This window comes from Lissotriton helveticus (genome assembly GCF_964261635.1).
Source record: "Lissotriton helveticus chromosome 1_1 unlocalized genomic scaffold, aLisHel1.1 SUPER_1_unloc_55, whole genome shotgun sequence".
NCBI lineage: Eukaryota > Metazoa > Chordata > Amphibia > Caudata > Salamandridae > Lissotriton > Lissotriton helveticus.
The window spans coordinates 1039323-1064087 of NW_027611698.1; the positions used below are offsets into that span (position 1 = coordinate 1039323).

Below are 24765 nucleotides of genomic sequence, written 5' to 3' on the forward strand. Positions count from 1 at the left end.
AACGGTTGTGATTGTTCCTCATCTACGGCAAATAATAATTCAGTTTCTTACAGAAACTATCTGAAATTATCTGCAAAACAGGCAGTTGATAACCTACCAGGATTGAAGCACCATGTGGACAAACTGGAATATGGGACGAGTATTGTGTGGCAATTGAACCTCTAAAAAAATTCAGCTTGGAGGCAAACCAAGAATCACGCTTGAATGTCACAACTTTTAAAAACAAGGTAGTCAGGAAAGTGTTGCTATGTATTGCAGCTCTTTGCATTTTGACAGTCCCAAGTAGATTTGAGAACAGAGTGGATGTATGTAGCAGTGACGAGTCTGTTCACCCAATGTGAGTGGTGAGATCCGCTTTGCTGATCTGCCTGAAGGTATGATGCTGCTGACAGTAGCGTGTCTGCTAAAAGCGATGGCGTGACTGGTGGAACAATGAAGCCAAATAAGAGAAAGTTATCTTCCGACACCACAGTCTTCGTGACTGAGACCAGTAATACTGAAGACTCTGAGACTCACAGCAGTAATTTCTCCTTTCAGAGCGTTATTGCTGCAGATGGAGTGAAGCCAAGAAGTAAGCACATTACTAAGGTACCAACAAAGTTTAATATTATTCATTTGCATTAACTGTTTCTCTTTTGCAGCATTTGGAAATGCATTTTCTTATTTTCTTACTTTTTGGTTAGTTTTTTATTGTAGGCTGTTATATTCTGTTTAAAGGGAATGATGTTGTAGTGTGTGACCTTAATGCTGCAGTTTGCATTTCATTACCATCATTTGCTTATCCTGGTGAATCTCCAGGGTGCAGGAGTTTTGCTGTTCCAGATTTCTTTCTTCAGCTTATGGGCAGTTGTTGCTCTGTGGCGATCTGTGGTCCTGTTTCTCTGCTCTTCTTGTAGTAGCTCCTGTCAGAGCTTCATTCTCCCGCAAACGATAATAAGATGCCAGCACACAACACAGCCTATGATGGGCTACGTCTATCTGCTCGGCGCAGTTAGAGCGAGGATAAAGTTCTCCGGACCCATCAGGCTGTGAATGTAACCTAAGGGCTTAAGATGAAATGAAGAGCTTACCTCCTTCCTGAGTGGCTCTAGACTGCTGTGTGCAGACCCGATAGCTGGCAGCACCCTGGAGTATGTATGTATAAATCCGATTATGTTGGAAGTAACCTGCAATATAGTGGCAGGCAGCACCCTGCCATAGAGTAGGATTTCTCATAGTATTTTATTTCCTGACACATTAATGGAGATTGTCTTTTAACTTGCAGAAAAACAACACTGACCATACATTTTCCTGGGTTTGTCTTTAAAACGACGTACACATTAGGAATGGCATTTCGTTCTGCTGGAATAATAACACAAGTTATCTTGCACTCTGCTATGATGTTGCATAGATTGTTGGCTGCAATGCATTCCATGTTTCATTTGTAGTGTAGTTCCTATTATCCCAATAGGCTCTGCGCATTGGAATAATACCTTCAATAGTAAAGGCCTAGACCAGACGTTAACTAGGTCTACTACTGTCGATATTAGACTTAAAGTTTTGGGTTTGCCAGCTAGCTCAGAGTTCACTAGAAACTTTCTCGAATGTTCAGGAAGGACTTAACTTCCCTGATTAGACAAGAAGGGATTTAGTTTCTGACAACCATAGAACATGACAACTTTGCTCTCCCCTAATCAAGAGTATATCTCGAGAGTCGTGTGAACAAAAGGCAATTTATTTTACTCAGTCAGTACGTGCATTCTTAGTCTCATCAGATTGTAGAGAAAAGGAAGAGACGGGCGTGTTCAATAAAAAGGTGTTGTTTATTGATCAGTCTCTTTTCTCATACAAGAGAAATGGATCGATATTATTGCAATACTTATAGTTAAGTAAAGTGCATACATTAAAAGCAATAGTATAAAATAATACTGTAAAAACATTGATATGGTTTCTAAGCCATATGATGTTTTAAAATGATTAAAATATATTACATACACATATACATTTGACTAAACGTACTCAACTGGTGTTTCTAAATACGCCTACCCCGTGTACCTGACCTAAGCCTAATACGTGGGCGGGAATAGAAAGTTACAGTTTAAGTTAAGTTTGTTTTTGCCAAGTGACTAACTAAAGAATTCTCTGTGAGGGGTTATTCAGTTCTGTACCTGGAAGTTAGGATGAATGAGGGATGGTATCTCTCTCTCTGGTCTCGATATTCCAGGCTGCCTGCGAGGGCTACCCAGAAGCGCCGGTGCTGGATTTCTCGGCAGGAGAAAGCAGCGCGTCTCGTTCTCAGCGTGTCAGGAAGGCGGGGCTGCGCCAGCGGGGTCTGCTTCTGCTCTGGGCTTCGGCAAGTATGGCTGCTCCGTCTCGTCACCACCGCGTGTGTTTGCATAGGGCAATATCGGTAATATTTATACCTTTAAGGTACCGAGATTGACGTAAGGATGGACATAGATACGTCAATAAGGATGTCATACGACTTGCTCGTTAGCACATTCTTTTGCTGAAGTTCTCGGTGAAATCAAAACAATGGCCGCAGGGTTTTGCCCAGGTTGTCATAGGTTTGATTTGTTTAGAGAACTCCGTATGCCTTATCAGGGGCTGGAGGAATATCGCTTGTCTAATTAGATCGCAAGCGTTATGACCTAATCAGATAACACATTCCTGTGCCGTAGTGTGACTGCGTCAGATAACGTTATCTGCATCATGGGGGTTTTCTGCCTCATGGGCTGACTGTTAGTTAACTTGTTGGTTTGTTTAACCAGAATAGGGTCAGGAATAGGGGGATCGATTCAGAACCTATAGGAATACATCACACCCACTCCACGCTAACTATGGCCATATTTACTAATCTATGCATAGTAAAACATAGTACAACATACTATAGAGTATTGTGTATACCTTACCACCCCAAAATACATAAATGCATTTTGAAATTTTCAAATATACGGAAAAATTTCAGTCATATGTATTGTATGCACTCAAGCTGTGAATTAATGCTAAAGTAATCATGCATTTGTATACATTATTGCTTATTCGGTATATGAGAATTTACACATGAAATGGCTCTTAATACAGAAAAAAAGTTCGAGACCATTCCATCACATAATATAATAACAATGAACATACCAGCGGGCAGCTAATGTCTATAAGCTATCTAAAATTAGAAATTTTAGTTCTTTAAGAATAGTTCTTACTTTAAGCAGAAGATAGTGTCCCGAAAAATATGCAAAAATATTTTGGGGCTGTTGAAAAATTGCTGTCCTTGAACTGGAGGGGAAATTGTTCATGTGACTTTATTTTTAAAGTTGAAGGCCGAATTCAGGGAACGCCGTGTGCGAGCTTGCTTAAAAGTCTCTATTTCTGCTCTGGTGAGAACATCATATCATTTAGGCTTTCGAAAAAACTGTCAACAGCTTCCTGGGAAAGTTCCACTAACTCGGAAATAGGTGTAACCATGCATTCGTGCGCATGATTGTCTCCATTGACATTCTGATTCGCATTGCTGACAGAAGGTCGTACCTGATCGATGCTGCTTTCATCTTGAACTTCACTACCCATCAATCGTAGTGGTGAAGCTTCCACAAATGCCGTCATCAGGATTGGTAGCCTTTGAGGGCAGCACAAAGCATGAACCTTGACCGGGCTCAACAATGTTTCTGCATCCATTGGCGCATCCGATTGTAGCGTCAGACAGCTGTCTAACACGCATTCTTCTCCGCATAGCAGACACCTTAATACAGGTAAAACACATCTTTGCCACATTGGTCGAAATGATAGAAACCAAGTCATGTTCAGGTCTCTAAGCCGGGAGAGTCCCAGGATTTTTGATATCCGGTCCCGGTATCCAATGGCTAGGATTGTTTCTTCCCTTGTCGCAAGAGTTTTGTCTGTGACATGGGTTGCCATAACGAAAAATAAGGACTAAGAATAGGATTCCTGCGATTAGTCCCAAAATGAGGGGAAGTCTGCCAAAAATCGAATGGACGAAATCTGGAAAAATACCCAGTATGGCTTTGAATGGTGTTAATGCCATCGAAAATACTGTCTTAAATACCTTTGAGACCCCACTGGTATCAGAAATATTTAAGATTTCATTCAGGATTTCTGCGAAATGTATGGGGGAATTAGTTGATAACAATGAATGTATCTCTGCAGTCGTCCTTGCGACTTGGAGATCATACGTTTCTTTTGATGACGTGAGCCTGGTAGGCGTCTGAAGAAGCACTGTTTTCATTCTGCTTAAAGTATCTATTCGAATAGAAGTAATTTTCAAATTGGGCCATGCCCTTGCCTCCCTGTCTGGAAAGGAGCTGGGGAACAATGAGCGTCCACAGCACTTGACCTTCGCAGTCGTAGTTACGAGATAAGGAGTCCCGGGCATAAGACTACAACATCTGCGGTCTACAATTAGAATGTAACTCCCATTATAGAGTCTTTGAAAGAATGGTTCTATTTCTGTTGCAGGTGTGCCTTGCTGGTGACATGAAAGGTTGTATGAATTCCCTTCACAGGCTCCATGCAAACTAATTCCGTTACACAGAAGTGTGCCGCTTAGTGACATCGCACAATTATTGCCACTAAGAAACACTTTCTGTCCTTTATTACTGACACATGCATGTGAATAGGGCAAGTTCCATGTTGTTTTAATGTACCCCTTTCCCAATTTCTCGTACATGCCAGCCTGTATATATTTTTGGCAGTATTGAAACCTGAAGGTTGAGATTGGAATATTTATTATCCCATGTATTATCCATTCACTGACAGGTCGTTCTGACATTGTCACTGGTAATCTTTCGAGTTTTTCAATGCTCAAGATTGTATAATCAGCACCCTTTTGTGCCATACTGATTTGTCTATCAGTAAGGTTAAAGATTTGGAATAATGACGTTGTGTTGATTAAACGCCAAGGCACATAGCCTGAACGCAGATTTTGTAACGTCCAGCCAAGCTGTACAATAGAACGCAATTGAGACTGACCGTGTTGTAGCAACAGTAAGTCTTGCGATAATATGTCGATTGCTGAAGACACAATGCTGTCCAAAGAAAATATTCTGGAGGACAGAGTCATTAACCCATTGTCCACTACAGAAAGTGATTTTTCCAAATTAATACGGTCAATTTCCCGTATTCTCTCTGCTGTTTCAATTTGAGTAACCTTCCAGGCCTCATTGTATGCTGCATATACAGAGGCTGCTATGAAACGCTTTTGACGCTGTTTGCGTGGTCCCATTATGAAATCACGCAAGTCAGCACCATCAGTAAGTAAAGTTAGGTGTTGCTTAATTTCTGCCAGTGTGGAAGTTTGTAGCCATTGAAGGCATAATTTGCCCACACTGTAGGTGGTTATTATCCCTGGGTGATGTCTTTGGGAATATCTAGGGTCTGGCCTGGTCATTTTGAACCCCTGTGTTTTGTTCAGGAATCTGTCTTGACAGTTATTAGTATCTGTGGGCCAGATCAACCATTGTTTCCAATCAGGATGTGTTCTGTTTTGGTTTAATACATAATTTACGTCTATCTCTTCATCTGTAGAGCTATTGCTGAACATTGTTGGATTTGGAATAGACGGTTTATTTAAGTCTTTGATTTTGGCTAAGCCCAGACAGGTGGTTTGTTGAACAGTGTCATTTAAAAATATGATTTGTTCTGGGATCATGCAGGCTCTAAACAAAGATTCTATTCCCTGTACTTGCCATTCTTTTGTACCCCAAACACTTTTCAATTCAACATTTTTGTCCCAATAATCAAAACCAAAAGTATTCATTTTTTCAAAGAATGAGTCTGAATAAATCAATTTTGTGTTTGTTATCATGGTCTTAGTTCCTGTCTTATTTGACAATTTGAAATAAAATGCTTCAGCATTACTTGTGTTAAAACCTGAAAAGTATGAATATTTGTCATAGAAGGTTCTTGAGCTTCCTTTTGGAGGGGTTGCACAATGTTCCCATTGATTATAATTTAAAACATTTCTAGGTGTGCAGATCTATGAATAAAATGGTTACCATAGTGGTTATAACAGTACATACTATCATAATTTGTAGAACCCTGCAAATAATCATGTTTGGTAAATTTAGCAGACATTACTAAGTCAGACATCATATTATTAATGCTTTCGAAGTCCCAATCATCAGCAAATGAGCTTGGTTTTGCAAAGTCACTCAATGAGATCTTAATTTGGTGTGGATATTTCAGGATTTCGACCGGACCATATATTTCGTAGTCAGTGTTGTCCCAGGCTACCCCACCCGGTATCGGATTGGCTGTGAAGTTGACTGAAGAAAGTTCTCTTTTCTCGACGTGTGAAGATGTGTGTGGTTTGAGGATCAAGTTGATTTTCTGACTTGCTGTGTCCATTTTAGCATATTTTCCCTCAATGAAGCGTCCCAAAGTTAGTACCATGATGAGCCAAAGTATGAGGATAAATGCACCAAAACCCACCCAAAATTCAATCCATGGAGAAATCAGATATGTTTCTTTTAGTTGTTTCAAAAGTTCTTTAGCTTTATCTTTAAAGGTTTTTGATGATGGCTGTGTCTTTGATTCACTGAAGCCTTCAGAGGAATCATCGAAGTTTATGAAGTAGCAGGATGCAGTTCTGTCAATTGTTCCAATTGCTTCAGGATTACTGTTTCTTGCATTTTCACTTGGTACTTCATTATAGATTGGTGTGTCTCTGCTAAATGTTTTGATTTGGGTTTTCAGAGGTCTGAGTTCTATTGCATTGTTGCATAGTCCTTGTTGTTCTTCTGTAGGCGTTTCGAATGTGATGAGCCTCTTTGTTAGGACCTCTGTACTGGTAGCAAACCTTGGTGTTCTGCTACTTATTGGGAGTCCACTTGGCCTACTATTTGTTATCGGCCACATGATTGTGGTTTTACCAGGTCGATGGATACAACTCGGTTCTCCTTTTTACCAGCAAGCGGCGGTAGTACAACTGATCTTGTCCCGTTGACAGACAAGACAGGAACTGCTTTTCTGTAAGAAAGCCCAAATTCCTTCTTTACCGCGATCTTCTCCCTGACTATATCCCCGACTTTTGGAATCCAGACAGGTCTTGCTGGGACAGGTGGTGGTTCTTCAGTGGTTGTTGGCTGTTGTTTCAACTTTATGTTGCTCAGGTCTTTTCTTGTTTTGTTTAAGTCCTGCAAAATAGCCAAACGGTCTTTGATATCAAAGCTTTTTTCTTTCACCACTGAAGTCTGACTGTCAAGGTCAGAGATCAACATCCTAGTTCCAAATAATAATTCGTACGGACTGAATCCCTTCAGAGAATTTCTTGGCAAGTTATTTAGACTACGTTGGACACTTATTAGATGTTTGACCCACCCAGCTCCCGAACCTAATATCTTTTCCGTTATAGATTGCTTTATGCCTTGGTTTTTTCTTTACACCATCCCGTATCCCTCAGGAAGGAAGTGAGAAGATTCCCGCTGGGCTCTGCTCATTTGGCCCTGTTTCCCCTCAGGCTGGAGTGCTAGAGTGAAAAGAATGGTCAAACGTAGCATGCTCTTAGCGTATATGCCATTTAGACTCGCAAATCTTTGTATAACAGTCCAGACGTCAGCCGAGTGCTGGTGATCTACATTATAAGTGGAAACTAGCCTGTATATGTTAATCGCAAGCCTTGCTTTTTACTGGTGATATTATCTGGAGTGAGACTCCACGGTATTACACCGTTTCTCTCACCACTGCGATCCCTGTTGCAGTTCGGGCAGTTTTTTACAAACACGGTGTGATGCAGGCTCATGCCTGGCCACCAGTACCTTGATTGTAATTCTTCCAGAGAATCTTTTAATTTGAGGTGTCCAAGACCCTCGCCCATATATGCGTCTGCGATTAACAAGTTTCTCCTGTCCATGTTTGGAATCACTCTATCCCCCACTCCAGGGATTCGAGCAAAAGGGACGGAGTTTGCATCGATTATGTATGTATAATTGAGTGGATAGTTGATCGGTAACGCTGAGCAGTCGCCTTTCGATGACGTTTTCACCGCCAGCACTGTTTCACCGTCAATGTATTTTAATGTACGCTTTTTTCGAACTACGGGAGCCGATTTAGTGGCTGCCGCTGTGGCTGTTTCAGCCAATGAATTCCCTGTAACGTGAACGCCATCACGCTGATGACTCAGTGAATGTGTCACGTGAGTCTTTGGTAGTTCTTTTTGTTAAAGAGCTATTTGTTCCCAGAGCAGTTTTTGCTTTATTGGTGCATCTGTGTCATCTTTGTAATCGTTTTGAATCCATGTCTGCAAATCGCTGTTATATGATTTGACGCAGTAATATGAATCGGACACTATAAGTGTCGGGAATTCGCGATCCGCATTATCTAGCGCCATTTTCAAAGCTATTATTTCAGTCTGTTGTTCTGAATTAGTTTCAACTGAGAGTTTTTTTGTTAATAGAGGTCTTAGTTTACCTCCTCGCCACACTTCTTTTGTAATCCCACATGTGGGGTTGTATGCTTGTTCTCCCCAAACGGGGGGTTGAGCATATCCGTCTGTATAAATCACACAGGCGTAATGTCGTAAAGGCAGAATGTCGATTGGCAGAGGGAATGTTTTTTCATATTCTAGATTTTTTAATTCTTCTAGTTCTGGATCAAAGTAGTAGTATACTTTGTCCGTTGTAATTGAATTCACCCATTGCATCCATTCCGGATTCAATATTGTTGTTGGTAAATTACATGGTGTTATTAATGCCTCAAAAGCTGGTTCTGCTGTTCTGACTGTGATGTGTCTACCTGCTTGATCTTTTTCTCTAGCTATTGCGGTTTGAGCTGCATGAACAATTTTTTCTTCAATGCTGAATTTCTTTTCAGCTTCTGTGTACAAGTGTGATCTGAATGCAATTGGTACCTTTTCTCCCTCATTAGAGGTCAGGTATGTGAATCCGCATCTTCCTGGGATGACTCGAATCACAAGATTGCGTGTGTTATCACGTGTTTCTAATTTTGTTTTAATTAGCATGTCTGTTTGTAGGGATCTCAAAATTTCTGTGTGTATTTGAGTCCAATTCGATCTTTTAAAATCTGGTTTTATCAGATCATAAAGGGGTTTGACCCTTTCTGCGTAATTTGCAATGTAAGTTCTTCCGAAATTTAGGAAGCCTAGAATTGACTGTAGGTTTTTTAGTGTTCTAGGTGCTTGGATTACGGCACATTTCTCTAGGAAATTGTCAGCCAGGCTTTTGCCTTCACTTGATAATTCATATCCTAAGAACAGGACTTTCAGATGGGCAATTCTGGATTTTTTAAAGTTGAATTTGTAACCCTCTGCTGCGAACCCAAGTATTATGGTGTTCACTCTCTTCAAGTGAGTCTCCAAGTCATCATCTGTTAAGTAAATGTCATCGACATAAGATAATGCTTCATCATCATATATTTGTAGTAATTCTGTTACTCTCGCTGAGAATACTCCCGGGCTGTTCCTGTACCCCTGGGCTAACCGACAGAATTGTTTTTGAGTGCCATTTATTGAGAACGCAGACAAATATCTGCTCTCTGGTGCTATATTTTGACAAAAGAATCCATTAGAGATGTCTAATGTTGTTTTGTATTTTTTGCGCACTATGTTATTCATTAGTGCAGCACTATGCGAGTTTTGCACTGCAAAAGTTTTGCAACATGTGTTTAGGTGTCGGTAATCCAAAACTAGACGATATGAATTGTCTGGTTTGGAGACCAGAAACAAAGGGTTGTTCATTTGTGAGGTGCAAGTTTCAATCACCCCCTGGTATTCTAGCTGATCTAGTATTTCTTTTACCTGTTTTTTAGCTTCTTGCTTAATTGGGTACTGCCTTTGTGCAGTAGGTTGTGATTTTAACTGGATTTTGTGAGGAGGAGAGTCCTCATCCCATCCTACGTGATTTTTATATAAAGCAGGAGCTAGAGCTACTGCCCACTTTCTAGCAAGTGTGTATTTTTTATGAATTGGGATATGATTTGAGAAGGCAGGCATAATTATTTCTTCGCCATGAGGGCAATCCCTGACAAACTCTGGTGGCCAGTCTTTTTCAGCTAGAAGGATATCATAGCCCTTGGAGAGATTATCCCAAAATAGTCCCCTTATTTTTCTAGTCTTATCCCCCTCTATACGCAATGTTATTTCGTATATTTTGTGAGGTTTGCTAACTCTGGTGTCCGCAGTTTCCACTTGAAGATATTCATTCGTGTCCACTGTCTCCAGATGATTCATAAGGACTTTGCGAGCTATGCTCACTTCTGCTGCGCTGTCTAGCATTGTCTGAGCCCATTCTCCGTTTTTCAGTTGTGTCCTCAGAATTCTCGGCATTGTTAACTATTTTAATGCTGGCTACCTTCTTCTTTGGAAATTCAATTTCTTTTTTAGCTGAGCAGGTTCCCTGTCTTTGGACTTGGCGTGCTCTTCTCTTTGTTCTGATCGTCCTCTTCTTTCCGATTTCTGCGAGGAAGTCTGAAAAGATTGAGAGGGACGGGTATCAATGTCTTGATATCTATCAGGTTTTTTTATATTATCCCTATTTCTAAAGTTATATCTTTTCCCAGAGGGGTCACTTTGGGGTGACCTTTGTCTATGGTTCGGAGATTTTTCTCTTCGCCTAGGAGACCTTCCTCGGGACTGGAATTTCTTTTCTTTAGGATTGGATTGTTTGTTTCCATCCCAGTTCTTTTTTGGTGATGTTGAATTATTATTAAAAAATAATTTTTCTGGACTTTCAATCAGTTGTGGTTTTACTGGTATTCCACCTAAACTATCTCTACCTAGTTCCTCATAGGATTTTTCTATGATTCTGGCAATTTCAGCTGGTTGGTCTGCTATATCTGTCTCCTTTAACCTCTGGCGGATCGCCACGTTTGCTGCTTCTCCCTTTATGTTGGCTAATAATATAGCCGAGACCTGCTTGAAGTCTTTTAGTAATTTCATACCAAGAGTTAAAGCGGGTTCTGGACCGTATTCATCTTGAATTTGTTTTAGCACATCTGGTATTACCGAAATGGATGGAACACCGTGCGTTTTTGTGTAGATGGAAGCAAAGACTGTACCCCAAGTGTCACAGTCCTCAATGTGTGGTGCGATTCCCATTGGAAGACAGATAGTCAGAATCCTGTGTTTTTCTAACGGGGTGGTGTCAGGAAACACCGCCTCTATTTGGGTGATTTTTTGTGCCAACCAGAATGGTATTTGTTCCCGTTTAGCCGGTACTTTACCTAGGCAGGACTGGATGTTCTGTGGTGTAATTTTATTTGTGTTCCCCTGGTGAGGGGTCAGCTGTGGAATTTTAATCGCTGGCTGAATTGTTGAAGTCCGCATCACATACTGGACTAATTGTCTATGAATTTTTATTAATTGCTTTAGCTGTGTTAACAGGTCTGCTGCAGACATCCCGTTGATGTCTGGATGTGGTGTGTATCCGGCTAGGACCGGCCACGTTGCTCCTGGTCTACCTAAAGGACCGAGCCTTGTGATGTGATTATTATGTTTTAGGGCGCCATTAAATAAGAGCAAATGCTCTTGAAATTTAAGTGGTACTTCCACCTCCTCGAAAGGAGTGTACATTTCAGGAGGTTCCTCTATTTTGTAATAGTGGAAGTACTTTGTTACAGGATTAGCTGCTGGAAAGTTTATCCATGAATAGTATACCTCTGTCTGCCGATATTCGTGTGCCTCAATTACGAATATGACTGTGCCACCTCTAGGTGTCAGTCCATTTTCTATAAGTTTTAAGGTTATAGATCTCCTTTTGATGACCGGAATGAGTATTATATCCTGGTCTGCTTCCTGCATGGTAGCATCAGCTGCTGCGTGTTCAATTGCTATTCTAACTGCCTCTCTTTCATCATCACTCTCTGCCATTTTACCAACAGGAAAGTTATTTTATTTGTTTGCAGATCAGGTTTCTTATGGAGACAAAGATTAGATGCACAATATTCTGGAACAGTGTATCCTTCAACGTTGACTATACCAAGAACCATACATAGGAGTTCCCTCCTGCGAGGTTTTGGAGGATATTACCTTTCACCCACTCCAGACGTCTTTGGAGTATTATGGGGAAAAAGGGGTCTGAGTGAAAAAGCACGACTGAGTTACTCTAAATGTCTTACGTTAGTTTTATCACCCTTTCCAAGCGCGTTGGGCGCCATGTAGTGTAGTTCCTATTATCCCAATAGGCTCTGCGCATTGGAATAATACCTTCAATAGTAAAGGCCTAGACCAGACGTTAACTAGGTCTACTACTGTCGATATTAGACTTAAAGTTTTGGGTTTGCCAGCTAGCTCAGAGTTCACTAGAAACTTTCTCGAATGTTCAGGAAGGACTTAACTTCCCTGATTAGACAAGAAGGGATTTAGTTTCTGACAACCATAGAACATGACAACTTTGCTCTCCCCTAATCAAGAGTATATCTCGAGAGTCGTGTGAACAAAAGGCAATTTATTTTACTCAGTCAGTACGTGCATTCTTAGTCTCATCAGATTGTAGAGAAAAGGAAGAGACGGGCGTGTTCAATAAAAAGGTGTTGTTTATTGATCAGTCTCTTTTCTCATACAAGAGAAATGGATCGATATTATTGCAATACTTATAGTTAAGTAAAGTGCATACATTAAAAGCAATAGTATAAAATAATACTGTAAAAACATTGATATGGTTTCTAAGCCATATGATGTTTTAAAATGATTAAAATATATTACATACACATATACATTTGACTAAACGTACTCAACTGGTGTTTCTAAATACGCCTACCCCGTGTACCTGACCTAAGCCTAATACGTGGGCGGGAATAGAAAGTTACAGTTTAAGTTAAGTTTGTTTTTGCCAAGTGACTAACTAAAGAATTCTCTGTGAGGGGTTATTCAGTTCTGTACCTGGAAGTTAGGATGAATGAGGGATGGTATCTCTCTCTCTGGTCTCGATATTCCAGGCTGCCTGCGAGGGCTACCCAGAAGCGCCGGTGCTGGATTTCTCGGCAGGAGAAAGCAGCGCGTCTCGTTCTCAGCGCGTCAGGAAGGCGGGGCTGCGCCAGCGGGGTCTGCTTCTGCTCTGGGCTTCGGCAAGTATGGCTGCTCCGTCTCGTCACCACCGCGTGTGTTTGCATAGGGCAATATCGGTAATATTTATACCTTTAAGGTGCCGAGATTGACGTAAGGAGGGACATAGATACGTCAATAACGATGTCATACGACTTGCTCGTTAGCACATTCTTTTGCTGAAGTTCTCGGTGAAATCAAAACAATGGCCGCAGGGTTTTGCCCAGGTTGCCATAGGTTTGATTTGTTTAGAGAACTCCGTATGCCTTATCAGGGGCTGGAGGAATATTGCTTGTCTAATTAGATCGCAAGCGTTATGACCTAATCAGATAACACGTTCCTGTGCCGTAGTGTGACTGCGTCAGATAACGGTATCTGCATCATGGGGGTTTTCTGCCTCATGGGCTGACTGTTAGTTAACTTGTTGGTTTGTTTAACCAGAATAGGGTCAGGAATAGGGGGATCGATTCAGAACCTATAGGAATACATCACACATTCAACGTGCTTTCTACAGGGCACATATATGATTTGCTGCTATAGAGAAATAACGATCCTGTGTACTGTGGCAGACTCTGAAATATTGAAAAACTTCATGATTTCTCTTTCGGCACTTCATAGTAAAACCTTTCAATTTTTGACTTAATCATTTGGCAGAAACATAACTTAGTACCCATAAAATAGTTGTGTTGGGGAACATTCATGTGGGGTTAGGACTGGCTCGACCAGAGTGCTTGCTGACTTGGAGGAGTATGCAGTTGACCACCTTGCCAGTCCCAGTGTGGAACCAAGCCAGCGATGCTTTGCTGCAGGCTCATTTGCCCTGATAGCTGGTCAACAGTTTGAGGAGGAGGAGGTGAAGAGCTGGCTAAGTGTGCCAAGAAGCTGGCATTTCAGTACATCTCTGAGAAGTGAGCTTTGAGTCGATGTAGTGTTCCTCTTATACCACGTGTAATTCACCCTCTCCAAAGCCTCAAGAATTCCTGGGTGTGAAGGACGGCTGATTCTGATTGGGGGCTTGATAGTTTTCCAGAAACTCATGCTCTTGATTGTTCATGTTTGTCAGTAGTTAATGAAACACGTCCAGGTGTTTTATCTCTTCAGTGACACAAGCTGCAATAAAAGTTTCTTTGTCATTGCAAAAAAATAAGAATCGCCAACGAGCCTCTGTCTGTCAAAGAATGGAAGGGCTGGGGAACTGTCAGTCATCTCACTGCTATGCAGAGCAGTGTCATGCTTCATCCTCCGTCAGGCCTCTGATTTTGACCAACATCGCTTAGAACACTGGGACTTTAGAGCCCATCCTTTAATGGGAAAAACAAAACTAGAAGTCCCATAAGCAATATTAGAACATTGGAATGTTGGGAACTCCATTGTAGACAATGGAGTTCTCCCTGCTACTACGGGCCGGTAAAGGCCCGCAGAGCAACATTCCAATGTTCTACAAAGGCTTCTCGAAGTTCAAGGGGATACATATCCCCTCGAGCTTCGAGAACCCTTTGTTTAATTTGTTAGAACATTCTGCCCTCTAGTGGCAGAATGTTCTAATAGCCTTATAGCCCTTCGTAGCAGGGCTATACCGGCAATTAAAGTCCCGCTGTTTCGTTAAAGTCCCTCGCCTTCGGCTCGGGCCTTTAACGATTCAGCGGGCCTTTAATAGCCGGTATAGCCCGCTACGGCGGGCTATAGTGGTGGAAGGTGTCACGCATGACCTGGGACAACATCCGATTCATCACATCCAGTTCCATTTTTTAAGTATTTGACACAATATTGAATTTATAATCTTTGGTTTTTATGGTCATGAGTCACCAGAATACTAAAAACGTGTCTTTTATTTTGAAGGTCAATTAAGTAATGGTCTCCAGCTTGGAAGCTCTGTTAAATCTTCAGTATTTGTCATTGATCTCACCATGTGGCTGGTTTGGGTCTGTCCCTGCATCGTTCCAGATAACTCGCACAGGTAAGGAGCTTGTAGCAGCAACATAAAACAGTCAAATCACTGTATACTGTTTTCGGAGGTTCAGTCCCAGCGACATTATCTGTAACTGAACGCAGACACCCTAGGAAGCATGTGCTTTTAAGACAAGTTGCGTTCACTCACCTGAAGGTGACATGCTTCATCATTGGTTTATACTCCTCACCAGGCCGGCGCTACAATGCCTGGCGGGCACCCCTAGAGGGCACTTTGTCGCACATCTTTTATTAAGTACGCCGGATGAGCATAGTAGGACAAAGGATGTTGTGTCAAAAGATGTGAGATTGGTGAAGTCTGAATATAAGATCAACTATCGACAAGTTGCCACAATATAGTTAACCCCTTTGCTGCGGCAGCTATTCCGCCGCAGCGCTAAGTGGGCGGGGGGGCCTCTCAGCGCCCAACACACTGGTGACGGAAGCGCTCCGTCACCAGCCTCGGGTGAGCTGTGCTGATGACGGAGCGGTTCCGTCATGGCCCCGCCCGCTCAATAGAACGCTCCGCGCAGGCGCGAAATAAGCGCCGCGCAGGCACGTCCGGCGGGCCATGACGGAACCGCTCCGTCATCAGCACAGCGACACCGTGGCTGATGACGGAGCGGTTCCGTCATCAGCATCGATGCGGTTAATGTGATCTTCCTGGTCCATGTTGAGATTAAAAACGGTGGCAGAGAAATTGAGGAACTAATGGCCCCTATCACTGTGTGAAAGTGTCAATCACCTATGGACCTGCTGGTAAGCTGGGGTCTATACTTCAGGTCAACATTTTTCATGCCTTGTGTAGTCATGGAGCAATCTGTTGGCATTTCATCAGGACCAAATATGGGAAAATGGGTAAATGTGACCTAATCTTCTCCACAGCGTGAGGAGCTCTGTAACTCAAAGCCCTGCACCGTGCATAGGTGATAAAGTGCCTATTACCATTCTACTACCACAGGTGAGCGCTGTCTAACAGAGTGCACTAGATACGGTAACCCTCCTAAAATTCAGGACATATTGACTTATCCAATAGCGAGGACGCCGCATCAGACGGCACCTGGTTTGAAAAGCACATGCTTCCTAGAGTGCCAGCGTTCAGTTAGAGATAATGTCTGTGGGACTGAGCCTCCAGAACAGTATTCTGTGAGTTGATTTATATGAAGAATGTGTATTCTGGACTGCCATTTTCCTCATCATCTCTTATGATATGTAAAATAAAACACAACACACCTGGAGGCGAAGACATCTATCATACATTTAATGCAAAAATAGCAAAAGGCCAAGCAAACTAAGAAGTGACAATTGTCTTTGCAATGGACGACAGCATCCACCTTAAAGCAAGTTGGAGTATATAATGCTAGTCGGTGAGGTGCAGATAAAAGATACACAGACAAGCTGCAGAATTCACTGTTTCTGGAAAGAACACTTCCGTTTGTCAATATTCAATTTACTACAAGATGCATGAAAGTGTGCAGATGGACATCACTAAATAAAATGGTTCTGCGCCCTAATAGAATCATATAACTTTGCAGGCATATTAAGGCAAACAGACACATCAAATTAATATAAGAATATTGTAATTTGGTAATGTAATATATCAATGCAGGTTGTGGCATTGATGTGTATGATGTGTAAACAATTATCGGTATTAAAGAAACCAGTATATCCAGTTATGTTTTCTCAATTCCTTCTTCCTAGAGGCCACCACTGCTGCTATCCAGCTGTGTTCAGCAGTGCCTCCTGTGACCTGGAATCCTGTATTTAATCAATACCAAATGTTGTCAATGCTTCGAGCCAACTCCGGTCACTGGTGCCACTCGCACCCCACCACCCTTTGGCCTGTTATTCTTTTAGCTAGCTCCAGTCAGTAGTGGCCCCTTGGACCTGTATGTAAGCCTACTAGCCAGCTCCTGTTAGTATTGGCCCCTAGGACCTGTTATCATTATAGCCAATTTGAGTCATTAGTAGCACCTTGGGACTAGTGACCATACTAACCAGCTTCAGTCAGTATTGGCTCCCTGAGACCTATTATCCTGCTAAGTAACTCCAGTCAGTAGTGACCCCTGTACCTTAAATCCTGCAAATATTCATAACCAGAGGTTAACTCAACTGCCAACCAGTTTCAGTCAATATTGACATGTATTGTTACCCTGCTTGTAATGAATAACAGAGGCCAGCGTTGTTGCTAGCCAGCTCCAGTCACCAGTGCCCGTCACATATTATCCTCAATAGGATCAATGCCCAAGGCCTGTGCAGCTGCTAACCTGCCCTAGTCAGTAGTGACCCCCAGACCTGTTATTCTGCATATAATCAGCAAGGCTTCGGCCCTAATAACACTCACCCCACATCCTTATGGTATATTAGCAATGTAATTTATTTACATCATACAGTAGTTACCGCACTATATCACACGATCCCAAAAACAAAGAAAATAAAAATTTGCCTAACCGTTCAGCACTCCACCTTGTCAAAAATGACCAAATCACACCAAGCACTATAGCCTGCACCATCACATGGCACACTCAGCCACAACATGACAAGATACCACGGCAGGGATTTGGGGCCATTAATCCTCAGGCATATGCTGTAGATGCACATGCTTTGCATACTCCTGCCATCTTGTGTTGGGTCCGGATGTTTGCAAGTTGTTTAATTATTACCCCTAGATTTATATTCCGGGGTAAAAATTACCTGCACCACTCCTTCTTTTTGATCTGGGTTATTTAATTTAATTTGTTGCAGGCTATTTTCACCTTGAGCATGCTCAATTAACCTTCCATTATGATTACTAACAGGTTGAGACAATGATTGTCGATGTTTATGGAACTGCTTCGTTTCGGTTTCCAGATCTTGTGGTAATTTAATATCTTTCCAGGTTTTTAACAAATCTCTATTCGTTTCAACCCCTCTGATACTCTCCCTCTTTGCTCTATTTGTTTCCAATTGTGATGGCTTATTTCCACTTGCAGCATTTCTAAGGACTGAATTTTCCCATTCTCTATCATTTTTATACTAGCAGCTTGATTGTTTAGGCATTTATTTTTCATAACTGCTTGTGCTTCCGATAGATCCTTATTAAATAGAGGGTAAAAGGGTTTTGTTGGAGACATTTGTTTACCCTCACCTTCACAATATGATATTTGGTCATGATTGTTTCCAGTGTTCAATCTCACTATACCTGATGCATTTGTATTTTTTATACTTTTAGAAGCTTTATTTCTTGCTTTCCGTTGTTTTTTCCTCTATCTTTTTGATAGATGATCCCTCATATCCATTATTGATGAAAATCAACATTGGATATGGCAAAATTACTTATGGAATTGACCATAAGTAATTTTGCCATTGTATTTCAACATCTCTATCGTAAGACCATAGCATATTCAAGTTATAATCACCGGTAATAATAATCTCAGGTTGAATGTCATTGTCCAGTTGCTGCAATATCATAATAATCAAATTGGTCGCCATTGTTCTTCGTAATTATATACGTTGATTACTACAAGAGATTTAATTATATTTTGTTCTTTGTATCATATTTTGACAATTAGATAATCCTTTTGACTTGGGACGTCCATTTCACTTTCCATTTTTAGCTCAGTTGATATAAAAATAGCCAAACCCCCACAAGGTCTGCCATAGTTACTTGTTCTCTTAGCTAATGAGTAATAGCCCTATACCCTTCCAATCTAAAAGGAACTAAAGCCCAAGTCTCGTGTAAACAAATGATTTGAAAACAGCACAAAGTGGCTAGTTGGTTATTCTGAATCTTTGCTTGAACCCCATTTATATTCCACGAACATAATCTGAGCCTTTCATTCATTATTGTTGGCCCCCTTAAAGGAACTTCAGATTGTAGATGTCAATCCTGCCTGACATTATGGAGGGCTGCTGTTAGCCAACCTAATTTGACAGTGTCAAATAATAGGTCTCCTATTTTTTCCTCTAATGATTTTAAAAGATGCCCGTTGGTCATACCTATGTTTTTTTTTAATATTGAGTATTTCTTATTATTCTCGGTTCTCATTTGGGTATGATTCGCTATTATTCTTGATTGTGAGGAATTCAATTGATTCTATGTCGGTACATTTAATCTCCTTTAATGAGGGTACTGCATTACACAATTTTAATATGTTCCCACGAGTCATGATATCATTATTGCCCCTAGATTTATATTCCGGCGTAGAAATTACCTGCACCACTCCTTCTTTTTGATCTGGGTTATTTAATTTAATTTGTTCCAGGCTATTTTCACCTTGAGCCTGCTCAATTAACCTTCCATTATGATTACTAACAGTTTGAGACCATGATTGTCGATGTTTATGTAACTGCTTCGTTTCGGTTCCCAGATCTTGTGGTAATTTAATACCCTGCCAGGTTTTTAACAAATCTCTTTGTTTCATCGCCTCTGATACTCTCACTCTTTGCTCTATTTGTTTCCAATTGTGATGGCTTATTCTCCACCTGTTTATTACATTCCTCCACTTGCAGCTTTTCTAAGGACTGAATGTTCCCATTCTCTATCATTTTTATACTATCATCTTGCTTGTTTAGGTATTTATTTTTCATAACTGCTTGTACCCCCGATCGATCCTTATTAAATAGAGGGTAGAAGGGTTTTGTTGGAGACATTTGTTTACCCTTACCTTCACAATATGATATTTAGTCATAGTTGTTTCCAGTGTTCAATCTCACTAAATCTGATGCATTAGTTTTTTAAAATACTTTTAGAAGCTTTATTTCTTGCTTTCTGTTGTTTTTTCCTCTGTCTTTTTGATAGATGAACTTCCGGAGCTGCGTCTGTCATTGTTGATTGTGTCGAGCATAGGTTTATCACTTCTTGATCTTTTGTTTTATCATCTATTTTTTCTTTAACAACAACTTGTTTTTACATTTTATTGTATCTTTAGAGGGGCAGTCGGTCTTGATGGGTTGAATTACTGCATCAGGAAAATTCCCTTTTACATCGTCAATTATTGTTTTTAAAATATCCGGAATGGTATCCAGTTTAATTATTGGGGCACAACTACACTCTGCATACGTAGATATTGGCTGAGATTGTGCCCTTACTATTAGATTATTTTGTGGTGTTATCTTCTGCTCAGTTCCGGCAACAGAGGATACCGTAGCGCTCAAGAGATCTATTTGGACCTCCTTTTTGTTGGACTGATATGTTAAAGCTTCCAGAGTTAATTGCGAGGTTTTGAAGAATAAATCCCAAATTGCTCCCGCGTTCCCACTTCCTGGTACCTAAGTACCTAGGCTATGGTGTTGCCCATTTATGAATGATTGGTCCTTATACTCCTCTTTTAGCGGTCCTTGAAAATCATGTTCCTCGTCATGAATGAATTGTGGACTACTATTCAAACCGTCTTTTTGATACGGAGTACTCCAACGCTGCAGAGTTTCTGGGTTGCTGGTGTATTCATCCTTATTAATTTGAGATCTGTTATTTTGATTACATTTCGGCTCGTCCTGTTTTTGAACTGAATTTATTTTAGACAGAGTAAGATCCGATTTCAGTGGGGTATTGGCTTCCCTTATGATTTTCACCCCACTATTTAGTTCATTTGGAGCTTCTTGGTCTGATTGATTTATTTGGCCCAAATTAGATGGTTCCCCTATACCGTTAGCTTTTCTGATTTTTACTTGCACTTCTATTGGCATTGGATGCCTAAGGTGGTAGTAATTGCTGAGTTTCTCCCATTGTTAGATTTGTGCATTTTGGGTCCTTTTGTTGTGAACGACAAGTAAGTGGAATAGTTAACATCTCTATGTCTGTTATTTGACCCCAATGGTTGACTTGGTCCTTAGTTCAATTTGATATTCGTTCGACTTCAGCTTTAGACTCAGGGTGGCCTGGTTCACTTACTCCTTGCTTAGGGATATAATATTTTTTCTACTCAGTGGTTTAATCGGAGTTTGAAGATCACATGGGTTAGTTAGCAATGTTAGCATAGCACCAGTTGGATCTTTCATAAAGTCAAACTTTGACAGCTACTTTCCCAGTTTCCCAAATGTATGGACCTTAGATGATTTAAAGGACTATATGTCACCTGCCTGTTTTATTTTAAACGTATCTAGTTTTAGTGTGTGTTGTATTTTTCTTTTCCTTTTGACAGGAGGGAAAGGTGGCTGCTCCTTTACTGACCTCATAATACACCCTCAAAGGTGAAGAAGTCTTGCTTCTTTCAGAGAATCAAACGGGCCAGTGACAAGACCAAAGGGTGCTTTGATTGGACAAAAACACCACCAAACACCTCCAAGGGAAAACACCCACAAAGCACACCTCCGTACAGAATCTGCCGGTACTGCTGGTTACTTAATTAATTAATTAACCGATTGATTAACATCCGGGCACCGGGTAGAGCTGTAGTCTAGGCATGCAGAGTAATTCAGGGGCCGAGGGGTGCTTCAAGAGGGTCTAAGTCTATTGTCACTTTCCTCTTTCCATAATTTCTCAGATTTTGTATTACAGACTTATTACAGACTCCAATGGCTCAGCGACTTAGGGACCGATCAATCTTAGCTACTCGCCACACGCCATACACCTCTTGCCACTTGTCACTCACCACTCACTGTTCATTGCTTGTTCGTTGCTATTCATCGCTGACAAGAGTACAAGGGAGAATGCTGGCAATCGTTCAAGAGCAAGAGCGGGATCCTGAGCCAGTCCCACTACAGACGGCAGATGTAGGCACTTCCCTCCACTCCTCTGCTCAGCTCTGCTCTGCTCAATGCTTGGTATGTACGTAAAATCAGGCGGCAGGCCAGGCTCCTCTGTGCCCTCTGTGCTCCTCTGTGCCCTGCAGCAGCCGCCGCACCAGCAGCACCGCAGGTCAAGGCTCCTTTGACCCCTGCAGCAGCCGCCGCATGAGCAGCACCAGCAGCGCCTTGGCCCTGCGGTGCTGGCAGCGGCTGTTCCTGCCCCCCACAGCAGGTCTGTAGAACTTAAAGCGCTTGTTTGACAGGACGCGGGTGAAGCAGGAAAAACCTTTGGGAGCAGGAACCGGTCACAAAACAAACCCTGGCAGTCGTCCCAGGCTCCGCTCCGCTTGCTCGTCAACTCTTCCTCGGCTCGGCTCAGCCCCTCGGTTCTACTCGATACGCTCTGCACTCAGGGCCGAATCACTGGCCGACAACGACTGTGAACACCAACTGATGGAAGAATTGTGTGTTTCCCCCAGTTAGCAGAAAAAACTGCATAAGTCTCCTTCTGCTGCACCCAGAGTCTTATGTGTCTTTTCAGTCTAATGTTTCTGTCTGGAAAATAATGGTGTCCTGGTTTTCTTCACCCAGTAAAAGTCAGGTGCAGAAAAACCTAACAACTGATAATCAGGTGAAATAAAATGAGCACATGAAAGTATGCCTTAATTTCATTGCCCTTGATTCACACTCTGGACCATAGTTGAGGGCTTGGTTTAGGCATAGTCCTCGCAGCACACAATTGATTTGCTTGAGGCAGAGGCCAAAACTCAAAAGTCAGGATACCAGATACAAGTAGGTGGTAACTCAGGGCAGGGGAAAACGCCTGTTGTCCATGGCGGAGTCATTCCCATCCCAGAAATCTGCATTACAAATTAATTAATAGTATACATTTTTTTAATATCAGTTTGGTGCCAGTCCATATGACTTTAATATCTGTCTTTGGGATTCTATCCGGTACAAAAGGGGGTGGTGATGGACGGAGCATCTGAACCAATCAAACACTCACACCCAGTCAACAGATTTGGGTTTAATCCATCACCGTTCTTTAGCCCACTCTGCCACCCCAGTTCAGACATGGCTATATGCAAATCAGTCTGACCCAGTGCCTCATGGGAACAGTCCAGTCCGAACTGCCAAGCCATGCCTTCCCTGGACCGGAAATAAGCTTCCGAGGACCGGTTTCTGGCATTTCAGCCGTCTTCAGCCCGGCTTGCTTGAATCCAGTGGCAAAGTGAGCTATGTTACAACTCCATTAGGTTACATGTATCCTTTGTGAGCGTAACAAAATTCAGAAAATTCTACAAAACCTCACTCCTACATCCACGTACTCTCAGGCTACCATTCTACACTCTGCACTGTCTGAAAAACAGCTCAACATTTTCAAAATTCTGCATTGATTTGGCTTGTAAATTATATTTTTGGAAATGTACATGTATTAACTATTTAATTTTAATACTATAGGTGATTGAAATTACGGACGAAGAAAACAAGATTTAGCACTAAGCAACTGAATGTCAGTGCCATAAGAAGGATTATTTTGAAAAACTGAAGGACATCAAGCATTCTACGTTTAAACAATTTCCAAAAATCTAAGTGTGGCGAGGAAAGTACTATACCTGTAAGTGAAGTTTCTAATTTTGCATTTCATTAACCCAGAGCAAAGCCATATCTGTGCACACAGCATCAGAAATAATGTAGAAACACCACTTCAGCATCCTCATCTGAAATATTATCAGAAAGACAAATTGCCTGAGCATGACAGAATAACGTTCAACTAAAGCATCATGTAATTCCAGAGAGGAAGCACACACTGCATAAAATAAAGTTACACTAAAAGGTTTCTTCTGAATACCATCAAAGAAAAGACACTGAAAGAAGACTCCGAATCTGACACGTTAACAACCAAAAGATTGGAAAAGCACCTTTGTTCAACAACCGTTTTTAACCAGTTACTCAAGTTTGAGACTATCTGCCTCAGGATATAACACCTCGACCTACTCTGCTCACTCTTGCGAAAACCTTAAAAATTCACCACTTTATTGTGTTCATGACCATCTCAGATTGTTTTCTTTTTATTGTATACTGTTCTGTAATTCTATGTAAATCGCCTCAACATTATCTGTTGTGCAGGAGTGATATGTAAAATTGTTGAATATAAAAATGGATTAAAGGAGCACCGTTGCGCTATAGCTAATGTAAATAAATCCTCGTCTTCAGAACTACAAACCTTAACCTTACACCAAACATAGAAAGGGTAAAAGGAACTAATGTTCTGCGACTAATGATCCACAATAGTACTGTGCACGTTCTAACGCCCTCAGTTACTGCCATTACGTCAGTGCAAAAAGGTACTTATCAGTTTAATCATTAAATATCAGACTAACACCTTATTACTGCATTATTAAGAACCTATACAAATACATTTGAGAAAAACTTCAGTCACAAAATAAGTTGCTGCCGGATAGGCTATAACCTAAAGACTATTATCTGCTAGAACAATTTCAACAGGTGTTACAGGGCTGCTTCCAGACATATTTTGCTGAATTCAAGTGTTAAGAATATTACACACAATTTATTTTAGAGATAAATGCTGAGCATTATCCAAACAAGCCCGACTCTAAAATCAGGTTCACTCTTACCGTGGCTTATAAGCAAGAGAAAACTAAATGTAGAGATATTAACTCTAGGAATACACCTTATAAAACACGGACTGTGAGAGCAAATTCAGTGTTCAAACCCGCCTCAATCGAGGCAAAATAACCGAAGTTGGGGAAAAAAGTTACTTGTGCCAAAAAAGATACCGCCATAAATCTTATCTCACAGAATTTGACAGAATGCACACTGGGGAAAACCACTTTCAGTGCAAAGTATGCCAAAAAAGTTTCAGGCGTAAATCTTATCTCACTGAGCATATGAGAATCCACACTGGGGTAAACCACTCTCCGTGCAAAATATGCAAAAAAAGTTTCAGGCGTAAATCTTATCTCACTGAGCATATGAGAATCCACACTGGGGAAAAACCTTATCAGTGCTCTGAATGCCAGAAAAGGTTTAGTATCAAACCGAGTCTATATCGACATGCATTAACCCACTCTGTGGAAAAACTTTACCAGTGCGCT

General features: G+C 41.3%; 1 long non-coding RNA gene across 1 annotated transcript; it reads left to right on the forward strand.

The window, feature by feature from the left end:
• The first annotated feature begins 534 nt into the window (after positions 1-534).
• On the forward strand, positions 535-23294 carry LOC144806242 (uncharacterized). Its single transcript, XR_013605739.1, has 3 exons — positions 535-588; positions 14831-14948; positions 23108-23294. It is a non-coding gene; the product is annotated as an uncharacterized LOC144806242 (long non-coding RNA).
• The last annotated feature ends 1471 nt before the right edge of the window (positions 23295-24765 follow it).